At 41.2% G+C, this 12,294-nt stretch overlaps 1 long non-coding RNA gene across 1 annotated transcript; it reads left to right on the top strand.

Moving 5' to 3' along the window:
- The first annotated feature begins 283 nt into the window (after positions 1–283).
- LOC119910932 lies at positions 284–10,135 on the top strand. The gene is made up of 3 exons (XR_005445722.1): positions 284–409; positions 4,335–4,455; positions 9,459–10,135. It is a non-coding gene; the product is annotated as an uncharacterized LOC119910932 (long non-coding RNA).
- The last annotated feature ends 2,159 nt before the right edge of the window (positions 10,136–12,294 follow it).

Raw genomic sequence — 12,294 nt, 5'->3', positions numbered from 1 at the left:
CAGCAGACAGCTGTTCCTGAATGACCTACTTTTCACCCTGCTTCTGAGGAATCTGATATTTTTTGTTTTATTAAAAGTTTCATTTCCTAATAAGAAATAAGCTTTAGTATTCTTTCTGAGTATAAATATAACAAAATAACCACATTTGTTTTGTATAACCAATAAATATTCAGTTTCAGTTTCAGTTTCAGTATGACTAGGTCACTGGACACCACCTACTGTGATGTCATTTTGAAACTCTCTTCAGCTCCACTGTATAAAAGCAGACGTAACACTGGAAGCTCTCATTTTCCTTTTTGGTGTTTTTGCATTGCTGATTTCTTCAAATCCAAATAGTTTGGATCTATTAGAGAACCTTTGTATTTTGACTTCTTCAATTGATACTCAAAGCTTCTTCAACAATGCTTCGGTAAGACCACTCACATTTTACTATTTCTAATATAGTAATATAGTGTTTCTGGAAAAAGAGGCATAGATAGCCTCCTCGCTTTCTCCGGCACTGTGGACCAGGAAGTGGATGGAGCACCGATAGAAGTTCCTAATGCAGGAGGTAGCCGAGTCTGAGACTGGCTCCTCTAAAGAAGACAGCGGTGAAACAGCAGCCAGTCGACTGCAGTAGAGCCGGCGGACAAAGCTGAGCTGCCCCACAAGGCTCGTAGCAGGAACTATAACCATGTACTTTAGTCTACTCTCTCGGAAGACTGTTCTTCTTTGATTCAGTCTTAGTATGTTTAAAAGGTTTAATTCAGTTTCAGTATGACGTTACTGTGATTTCATTTGAAAACTCTCCTCATTTTTCAGTTTTGTTTTGTTCCAACCAGTAATTTTTTTTTTTTTAACTGACCACACAGTAAGTAACTAAATTGATCTCTGTTTTTGAAACTATTTAATTCAATTCAGTTTTATTTATATTGCCCCAAATCACAACAACAGTTATCTCAGAGCGCTTTTCATAAACCAAGGGAAGGGTCAGAGAGGGAGTTTAATACAACTAGAACAAAACCGACTACATACCATAAAAACTATGGAACAGCTGCTAGTTAATGTAGCCGCAGTACAAATGTATTTAGCTAACTGTTGTTATACTTGAAGTAGCTGTCTGATGTTTCCTGTGTCTCACTGGGCCCTGACTCTCCCTGCAACAAATGTTTGAACACAGAACTGTCTTCAATGCAAACTCTGATGACATGCCATTGGAATAACAAAGTCTTTTTACTACGTGAGTTTTAGAATTTACTATTACTAGCTATCCATACAACTTACAAGCTCGTCCTCCTCAGTTTGTTCTACTCCTCTTGTGACCTCTGTCCTCTTCCTCTTAAAATACAATCAATTCAATTTCAATTGTTGATGGACACGTAGCAGAGACACATGCACACTTCCTGGCACAGGTTTGTTTTCCACAGACAGGCAAAAAAAGTGGCCCAGGAGTTTGTCCCTGGTCAGCCCTCCAGACAAAGCCTTTGTCGGGACCTCTGGGTCTTTACAGACCTTTATTCCTGCATTCTACCTTACCATAACTCTGGCAGAACCAGCTCTGAGCTGACCACGGTCAGCTGATTTTGTTCTGTGGTGCTGCAGTGTTAAACAGAGGAGCAGAGTGCCCTCTGGTGGGCAAACTATGCAACACTCATACCCTGAGGGAAGGATCAGACTCTGTTTTTTAATAGTCATATCGGCTGTTAGAAATGCAGATGCAAGTGGCTTATATCGGCCGATAATATCTGCAAAACGATAAATCTGTCGGGCTGTAGTTAATACCATCAAATATATTACAGTGAGAATTTCCATTTTCTGCTGCTTTCTCCTTCTACTGCACTACAACTTAGAGTTAATTATTGTACTTTTTGCTTCACAACATTTGTCTGACCTTTGTCTTTAGTTACTTTTCAGGTTATAGGTTTTCGTCCCCTTCCCATCCAGGGAGAACCTTGTGTCTCCAGATTATAATAAACTGCAGGATGAAGTGTTGATCTTCCTTCAGCTGAATAAACAATTTTAACCCCCCTTTAGATCAGCTAAAAAAAAATGCATCGTAACAAAACTGGAAACGAACTGTTTTCCGACTTTTTAGAGACACATGGTTCTCACAGGACTGCAATGCTAAAAACAATATAATGCACTGCTGTAGATGAAACCACCCAACAGGATGTAAACGAGTTAAAGTGAGGTCAACCTCAAACATCTGCCGCAGTAAGATACACCATACTCAATAATGCAGCAGGAATATTAATCCAGAAACAATTAATCCAAAAGCAATCTAGTATGTGCTGTCCAGTGGAATGAGGAATGCGCAAACCTGTATATTGGGGAAACTAAACATCCACATCACAGATGCACAGAAGGGCCAACGCTTCAGGTCAAGACTCAGCAGTTTACTTACATCTAACGTGGAGGGGGAGGAGGAGGGATGTTTTGAATTAGGGATGTACCATTCTGATACTGATATTAGATATCGTCTGGACTCAAATAGCTGGATTGGGTATCGGTGACAAGGGGCCCAATCTGGGGCCGATTTAATCCCTTCAATTACACACGTAGAGCGCCAGCTTCAGCAGTGTGCAGGTAGACCCAAACATTTTGCTAGCAGAGCAAACATAGTATTTTTGGACTCTTCTCAAAGCAAGCTTTAGAAAGAAGAAGAGAAACGTATATACCTGGACAAGAGCAAATATGGCTGGCTTTTACTGGATGATGTAAGCTAAAAGAGCTGAACTTATTAGCTGGGTTCTTGTGTCTTTTGTCTGTGTGGTGTGCTTGCTTGATGTTTGGCTGTGTTATTAAAGTTGTCGAAATCAGACAGAGGTTTGCTAGCGCTAAATCCCAAGTTGATTTTTGCAAACTAGAAATCACACTGGGACATAATATTACTGTAAGTGCTCTTGTGTCAGTTGCTGTTTAGCGTTTGTTGGCTAGCTTGCCACCCAAGTCAGAGCTAGGCAAGCAAGCAACATTTTAGTACAGTGAACTCATTGTCATGTTCAAGAAACCATTTGAAATGATTGGAGCTTTGTGACATGGTGCATTATCCTGCTGGAAGTAGCCATCAGAGGATGGGTACATGGTGGCCATAAAGGGATGGACATGGTCAAACAATGCTCAGGTAGGCCGTGGCATTTAAACCAGGCCCAATTTGCACTAAGGGGCCTAAAGTGTGCCAAGAAAACATCCCCCACACCATTACACCACCACCACCAGCCTGCACAGTGGTAACAAGGCATGATGGATCCATGTTCTCATTCTGTTTACGCCAAATTCTGACTCTACCATCTGAATGTCTCAACAGAAATCGAGACTCATCAGACCAGGCAACATTTTTCCAGTCTTCAACTGTCCAATTTTGGTGAGCTCTTGCCAATTGTAGCCTCTTTTTCCTATTTGTAGTGGAGATGAGTGGTACCCGGTGGGGTCTTCTGCTGTTGTAGCCCATCCGCCTCAAGGTTGTGCGTGTTGTGGCTTCACAAATGCTTTGCTGCATACCTCGGTTGTAACGAGTGCTTATTTCAGTCAAAGTTGCTCTTCTATCAGCTTGAATCAGTCGGCCCATTCTCCTGTGACCTCTTGCATCAACAAGGCATTTTCGCCCACAGGACTGCCGCATACTGGATGTTCTTCCCTTTTCACACCGTTCTTTGTAAACCCTAGAAATGGTTGTGCGTGAAAATCCCAGTAACTGAGCAGATTGTGAAATACTCGGCCGGCCCGTCTGGCACCAACAACCGTGCCACGCTCAAAATTGCTTAAATCACCTTTCTTTCCATTTTGACATTCAGTTTGGAGTTCAGGAGATTGTCTTGACCAGGACCACAAACCCTAAATGCATTGAAGCAACTGCCATGTGATTGGTTGATTAGATAATTGCATTAATGAGAAATTGAACAGGTGTTCCTAATAATCCTTTAGGTGAGTGTATCTGGGCTCAGCAGCCTCTATGAATGTAATTTTAGCTAATAGCAGAGGCAAATAGACAGAGCTCTGACAAAGGAAGCTAAGTTGAGAAAAAGCGGCGACCAAGACATTGACGAGAGGTTTGTAAAATAAGACTGCTAGACAGACGTTTCTGTGCATACAGTTGGACTAGTCAGTAATTGCTGTGTCTCCTCTTCCTCACTGTGAGGAAGACATTACAAATTTTAGCCTGGTATCTGATCAGTAGCCTTCTTGGCATCAGCCAAAACCCAAAGCCCAGGCATCTGTTTTATATCAGGACTGAAAAAGCTAGTTTAAAAGTGACCTTTTACACATGAATGGAGAAACCATCACTTAATAGGGTACAAGGTTTGTGACACCACTGATCCCCCACTTGACAGTGCTGTCCTTTCATCCCTTCCCAGGAAACAAATGCTCACATTTGGCCTCCTGTGACTAACGACGGCTGATCAGACTTGGCCTCGGGTGTCTCCAACGACCATAATGACAGCTGTTACAACTGCGAGGAACACTAACGAACAAGAGGTATCAATTAATATAAAATTTGAAAGTCCACATATTTGATCAAAAGTTTATTTTGAAAGAAATCTTACATCTAAACAAGTTGGTTTCAGAAGATCCTGTTCACTCAGTATTTAAAACAAGTGAAAGTAAATGGGTTTAAGATGTTTTTCTCTCTCAACACACCAGCGCTTCTTCCCAGCACCCTGCCAGACACAAGCCCTTAAATTGATGTTATTTAGCCTTTCTGAGGCTGTTGCATGGTTAAAATCAAATGTTATAAAAAGGGTAGCAAGTGAAGTAATGTTAAATCACTGCCTAGCTGGAAACTAATAGTAATGGACACTCCAAAAGTAAACTTCGACCTCTTGGGAAGCCTTACCATGGAGGAGTGGTTTGAACAGATAAGATAAAAAGACACCTGTGAGACATGCAGAGCTAGCATTAGCTAGCCTCTTTGTTTTTCCATCGTCTGCAGCGTTTGGTATTTTGCCACTAACCTCCATAAGAAGATCACTTATGTAGATAAGTAAAAGATTGATCCAACACTAAGCCCTTCATACAGGACCCTGTTCTGTTACTTTCTACCAGTCAACGAACTTCACTCATTGTAGCTTCCTCAAAAAAGTCCAAGTGGTTTGTAAGGCATGATGGTAAGTTGATCAGACAGGGATGTCATTACCCGGGCCAGTACAGGCTCCTTTCTAATAAACTGGTAATACACTGCCATGTTTTCAGTCATCTGGTATTTTTCCAGTTTTAAGAGATTTAAAAAAACATACTGGCGGACATTTGTAAACAACTTCTCCATTCTTTAAAGGTTCAGTGTGTAATATTTCTGAGGATCTACTGACAGAAATGCAATATAAGATCCATAACTAAGTTTTCAGTGGTGTGAACCGTTTTTATTAACTTAGAATGAGTATTTATGTCTCCATAACTGCGGGCGCCGCCTTCTATGGAGGTTGCTGTATTTTGTTGTCATGTTTCTACCATAGCCGACAAGGACAAACAGCGCTACAGAGTGCGTTTCGTCATCACCACGGTGTTCTTCTTCTCCTTGTGTAATTCTGGCAGTGTTGATGCCTGTCACTACAATAAATGCGTCCGTAGAAGAAGAAGAGGGAAAAATAATATAACTAGTAATAAAATAATAATTTCTAGAGAAATTGCGGTGTGAATGCTGGCTGTTGAAGGCTGACGCTAAACTTCATTGCTAAACTTCATTGCTAAACTTCATTGCAAGCTCTCATTTCAGCTTCTGTCTTAAACAAGCAGCAGTAGATGCTCCTGTCTCTTTAAGCCCCCCCCCCCCTACAAAAACCCACTGTGTTCTGATTGGCCAAGATCCTGAAGCAGGATGATTATGCCGCTCAGCGGTAGAGACAAACTAAGCATAGGAGTTGCCAGTTGTTATTGAGGCTGCAGGCAAATATATGGAAAACCAGCTCTGTATCACATCATTAAGAGCCAAGAGTAGAGCTTTGGCCATGTTTCACATGAACATCTGACACTGAAAGCTTATAGATAAGACAGAAAATATAAGAAGCCTAATAAGTCTCCTTTAATATGTGTGTGTGTGTGTGTGCGCCTGCTGCGACACAGTGAACTAAATTTTCATCATGGTTAAATGCTAAAACAAATTGTACAGATAGAAACAGCTTGAAATATCCTTTAAAATGATACCAAGACCATGTTTATTGGTTCAATAATCGCAAAACACACTGGTCATTTGACAGCCAAAAGTGGTCACTTTATTTTGTCTCTATTAGTTTTCCACTGAAGTCAAAGCAAAAGGTGTGACCCTGCAGTGCTTTTACGTTGTTAGCCAATGGAAGCAGATTTTGCGGGCAATAAAACTCCGTTCAAATTCATTGAAAATTCGTTCACTTGTAGTTTAGCAACTAAACTAAATGTCTATTACAGTTTAAAGAATGTTTTTACTCACTTTCAGCAAAAAACGAGACGACCGACAAACTTTGGTTTGCTCAAAATACCAGTATTTCAACGGGATAGACGGAGACTTGAAACAAGGAGGTTATCTATGGTTTTTCTGGTGGTGTAATCCATCAGAACCCGGAAGTTCCACAAAAAAGAAGCCAACAGGATCAATTATTTTCATAACACCGCAAGTCGCCAGGGAAACTCCCGAGTTCCGTCTGTTGGAACCAAGACGGCGGCCGCGATGGTGGAGATCACGTACATAATAAATGTGTACTCCCATTCAGTAAAGTTTAAAGCTCCATGCTTTGATGGCTCTCTGTGTGTGTGTTGTGTCTGTCAGTGTATTAATGTGTGTGTGTTCAGTGAAGAGGACACAAACAGGTGTTCAGAAAATAGCTTAACTTCCGTCCACCAATCAGAACAGAGGACCCAGTCCTTTGATCTTTAATCAGCTAACTTACGTCACCAAGGTAACCAGCTCTACAATAGACAGATAGGAAAATCCTTCTGAGACTTTCTGACAAACAAACCTCCACTGAGACAAAACTATAGGTTTTATCGGCAAAATGACCTGACAAGGCATTTCTGAACGATGTGATGTGTTTTTTGTGTGGATAAAGTAAAAAGAAGCGAGCTAAAAAACTGGTATGTTCTGCTCTGCTCCAGAAATTTTGACTGAATTTGAATTTATAATGGCTTCCAATGAAGGACTTGACTGTCACGCTTGTCCTTTGGAAGGACACAGAGGCAAATCTATAACTCCGAGGGATTTAAAAAGCCCATGTGAGGAACCACAAAAAATTTTAGTACGTTTCTGGTGTAAAATTATGCATGAAGAGTTAAAATTGTGGTCAAGCCAGCGAGTTAAAGAGAAAAATCTAAGAAGATTTTGCGAGCCTGCTACACTGTAGTGATGATGTCACACCCATTATAAACTCAGAAAAGAGCTAAAAAAAGCATAAAACTTCGACAGCGACCGTGAAAAACCATAAAACATATCAAAAAGCTGAATACATGATTAATAGATTAACTTCTTGTGGCCAATTTACAGTTTAAATCAAGTCTGTAGCTGAAAGTATGCTGAACTGGTGAGCTTTCAAAGTGGAGTAGGTATGAGGAGGATTTTGACAGTCTCTCCATTCACTTACAATGGGAGAATTTTACTGGAAAACCTTGAATATTTTGGAAAGTATTCAAGGTATCAATTACAAAAGTAATAGCACCCCATTCCTCATTGAGCTGGAAAACCTTGAGTTTGAACAGAGTTTCTACGTCAAAAGCTGTGGGACTAGTTAAGGTCCAAAAAAATGTGACGGAAGAATAATACGAAAATAAATTTTAGCAATAACATAGGATGTGCATGCTTGCAACATTCACACCCAATAATAGTCTCTGAGTAGTCTTCTGGTTTATTAGAAGTAAGAAAAGAAGTGACATTTGGACAAGTGAACGAGCACACGTGTTATTTAGCACGAGAGCCGACAGCCTGTGGATCAAACACCATGAAGCCAGACCTAGTCTGGACCATAGGACAGATACAAACAGCTGACAGCAGAAATCAGGGTTGTGGATATTCCAGATGGAAGGCTATAATGTGGGACAGATGTTTTCTGTCTGTTTTATGCAGGACAGGTAATAAAGTTAAGTTTGTCAGACTTTAGCAATGCAAATGAAAGCTGTTGTTTGATAGCTTTAGCTTGAATCTGGCCATGATCACTGAGAGAGGTGAGGTGTCTGTCAACATGTAGTTGCATTAATTTCATGTCGCCTATTTATTCTTCAGCCTGTAGGTTAGCTTTGTCGGTTACGTTCGTGAGACAATCAGCTGAGAAGGCAGCTTCCAGCATCAAAGCTCAGATCAGACAGCAGATTGTAATTTCATGTAGTTCTTCTCCCGCGAATGAAACTAAGATTGTGACTAAAATCAGCAGCTAAGCTTCACATTTTACTGGTGGAAAACATATATTTCTTTTCACTGCTAATGGTGATATATAACAAGACCGTGTGCCTATCAAGTGACCAATAATGAATACTTTCAGAATTTGCATTAAAAAAAGGTGTTTTTTGGATATTGCTTTTCCACTGTGCACACAAATGTGTAATTTGTACTTTCACATGTTAAACGCCCATTAAAAACATTGCACTGTTTTACAACAAGCTGAAATTATGGCTGTCAGTACTACTTTGTGTTTCTATTGTATTTTAAAAAATTAAAAAGACATGTTGCAGATTGCTTATCTAATTAAGCAAATTGAGAGAAGCCTTGATCCTCACCTGACAATGCCTTTGTAAACTTCATGTATTATGTGGTTTATAATGGACTCTGGTGCAGAAACAGTGAGCTTATTTGTCCTGTTATCTGTCAGTGGTCACTAGATGTGATAGTGTTTGAGATGTTCTTCATTTTCTTTGGTATGTTAGTCCAGATGAGCCAACCCTCCCAAGATGTAAAATACTGTATTACAGGAGTATGAGACATCATGTAGCACTTCATTTCTTGATGTGGCAGTTGTTTATTAATGTAACAACAATATTCAAATAAAACCCACAAGTTTTAACTGAATAATTAAGTAAATATAACTGTCTTAATATATCTATCTAAAGAAACCTAATTTGTTGACTGGCAACTCTCTGCTATCTCATAGATGACATCTTTTGTCCTTTCTCAGACACCGTAGCTATACAATTCTCTTAGATAGGGGAAGGGGTGCAATTCGCAACCCCAACCACTAGATGTCACTAAAACTTACACACTGAACCTTTAAACTGGCATCCTAAATAAAATTTGAAAAAACCTATCCACCTGAAGGCATGCGTGGAAATAATTGTAATACTGCAATGATGTTACTATAATAAATCATAGCTCTTTCTTTATTTGCTATATCTCTTACTCATCTTTAATTTATACTGTAGTGGGGCTACAAACCACCGGATATGGTGTCTGACGTCACCTAAAATTCCCATAATGCAATGGGAATTACAGTTATTTACCGGAAAGAGAATATACAGTATTATACTGGGTGATATGTTAACTGTAGAAATTACAGAAATGTCTAACAGTGTATGTGTTTTTAATGTTTCAGGAAAACACAGGTTGCACATGAAAATCACCATTTAACTGCTGAATAAATCAACAAAATGGGGAACGCACAATCAGACAAACCATTACCACCATTTCTACCATTATTCAGCTGGATATGCTGCAAGTGTGGTAAAGTCATGCCTCAATGGACCATTGTTGATCATTACATAACTACTGTTCATGGGCAGCATGTAGTTGTGTACAATGGAGGTGAATTCTACAGACCAGTTGGCTTTAATCTTATGTTTGAGTGTGCACATTGCTTTAATAAGCCAATCAGGGATCAAGAGGAAAAGAGTAAAGAGGAGGAGAGAAGAAGAGAGGAGGAGAGACAGAGAGAGGAGGAGAGGAGAAGAGAAGAGGAGAGAAGAAGAGAGGAGGAGAGACAAAAACTGGATCAAAGTCTACAAGAATCGCAGCAACGAGCCAAAGAGCAGCATGAGAAACAACAGAGCAGCAACATTTCAGAAGAATATGAGTCCAAGCAAGATGTTCAGATGTGGCATCTGAATGAGTTTGAGGCTAAGTATGAATCCGGCAGGGATGAGCTTCTAGAAATCCTCTCTAAGAAATGCAGTTCCCCTGTTCCAGATCTGAGTCTCACTCAGCTGACAGCAGACCAGCAGCGGGAGATCCTGTCAGTCCTGGACAAACTTCTGTTCGATGAATGGATCAGTGCTCCCCGTCCCTCAGCACTCTGCAGCACACTCAGGTGTTCATCACAGAGCTGTGTGCCCTGTCTCTGGAGATCCCCGAGGGAGTTCCCCTACAAAGCATCTCCAATCAGGTGCAGTCCCTGGTGGACTCCATCAGCCAATCAGCACGCAATGCTTTTGAGAGTCTCCTGCTGACTCAAGCCCTGTACCTGAACCTGATGCACTTTTTCACTGACTGTAGCAGCTCTGATACTGACGCAGTCCTCATAGCCAAACAGTGGGCTGGAGATAAGCTTTCCACTGAGAACCTCTGTCTTATAGAATTCCTGAGCACCCTCGCATCATCACTGCAGAATGTAGTGGGAAGAGCCTCTGTGTTCATTTTAAAGATGGAAATCCAGTGCTTGAAGCTTCTCTTATCCACACTCACACACCTAACCGGCAAAGAAACCCACTCAGAATCCACTGAGATGCTCCTCAGACTTGTGCAAAGAAACCAATGGACCCCAACGGAGACAGTGACTCTGCTCAAAGCACTGTCACAGAAATATGCAGAGGATGTTTCAATAACTGAAGTCCTTAAGCTGGTGCAAGCTTATGACATATCACCAGAGTGGACGGATGAGTCCGGACACACTCTCGTCCAGGCTCTGGACTTTGCTGGCCCTGAGAGATTCCATCAGGATTTCCTAAATACTCTCAGAAGGAACGATGAGAGCAGTCTACCTGCAGCTCTAGCAGAAGTGAAGATGTTATGGAATTTGGATGATTCTGTGGTTGATATGATAAAAAACATTACCACTGGCGTCCTGCAGTACGCAGAAAATGCACCAAAAGGAGGCCCAGTTAGTTCTGTTGGTAGAGCGCCTGCCCAACGTACAAGGACGATTCTGCATGTCTGCGTGTGTTTTCTTCTCTCACTCCTTCATTTCCTGTTTCACTTCATGTCAAATAAAGGCAAAAAGGCCCAACATATATCTTTACAAAAGAAAGGAGAAAATGCACCTAAAGATGCACCATTTGTTAAAGATTCCTTCACACGTGATCCCTTGAATGCAGACGACCTACAGAAGTCTCTGTCTCAGCTCTGCAAAGCAGTTTTTGACGCCAAAGGCTGGTGGCCCACAGTGAGGCAGATGCTGCGGTGGTGTGCGTTGGTGCTGACTCAGAAGAGTGGAGAGCTACAACTGGTTTGTGTGGAAGAAGACCCATGTGTCACTGCCATGTTTGCAGCCACACAAGTCTGCATGGGAAACAAACTGGACATTGTGCTGATCGCTGATGTTCCCTCAGAGGAGCGAACTCAGGAGTGGTCTGACTTCTACAAGCACCTGGGAATCTCTCTCAACACAAACATGAAGAAAACAAATGCATCTTACAGGGAGGTCTATGAAGCAGACATTGTGTACGGTACCATCAGTGACTTCATCTCTGATTACTTTCAGTACGGCATCGAGGGGATGGGAACAGGGAACCCTCAGCTTAGACGTGGATTTATCATTGAACAACAAAGTCTCAGTTCTTCTCATAATCTGGAACTTTCCAGGTTCACGGACAATGATTCCCTGGTGTTTGCTGCAGAGGTCCTGCAAAGCCTCATGGGTAGATTTCAGAGTGAGGATATGGAACTTAGACACATGTTTCTTAAGGCTCTTTTTCAGGTGCTCCACACCAACCTAAACAACGACACAAACACTGACAATAAAATCATCACCATCTCAAAGAAAGTTAGTGGAAAGGAACTTCCTTCTAATGAGGTTTTTGTTCTGACCTTTCTTGAGAATCTCCTGAGAGTGGTTACTAGAGAAACAGAAGCTGAGAAAAACAGGACATCTCCTGCAGGCAAATGGTGTTTGGAGATTTTATTTGACTGTGCAGAGCAGTTCCAAGACTCAACAGCACAAATCAAGGAACTCTTCCAGATGGTTTCAAATCTTAGACTTTGGTCCCCCATAGAGGCCTTAAACCTCCTTGGAGCATTAACTGACCACCATCATGATGAAGACTGTATTTCCATCATGAAGATTTTACACTTGATGGCAACGTATCAGGTGTCTTCCACGTGGACAGACAAGGACAACCAATCTCTCCTTAAACTCTTAGAGTCAACTAGAACTGAGAATCTGATCCAGCATTTAGAAAAGAGCCTGAGAGATGAGAAAACAAAAAGCCTTGACACTC

This window comes from Micropterus salmoides, unplaced genomic scaffold (genome assembly GCF_014851395.1).
Source record: "Micropterus salmoides isolate LMB-PRFRI ecotype aquatic unplaced genomic scaffold, ASM1485139v1 Ms_hic_scaffold_19, whole genome shotgun sequence".
NCBI lineage: Eukaryota > Metazoa > Chordata > Actinopteri > Centrarchiformes > Centrarchidae > Micropterus > Micropterus salmoides.
The sequence above is the reverse complement of the archived record's forward strand: the minus strand, read 5'-3'. Positions and strand labels throughout refer to the sequence as shown.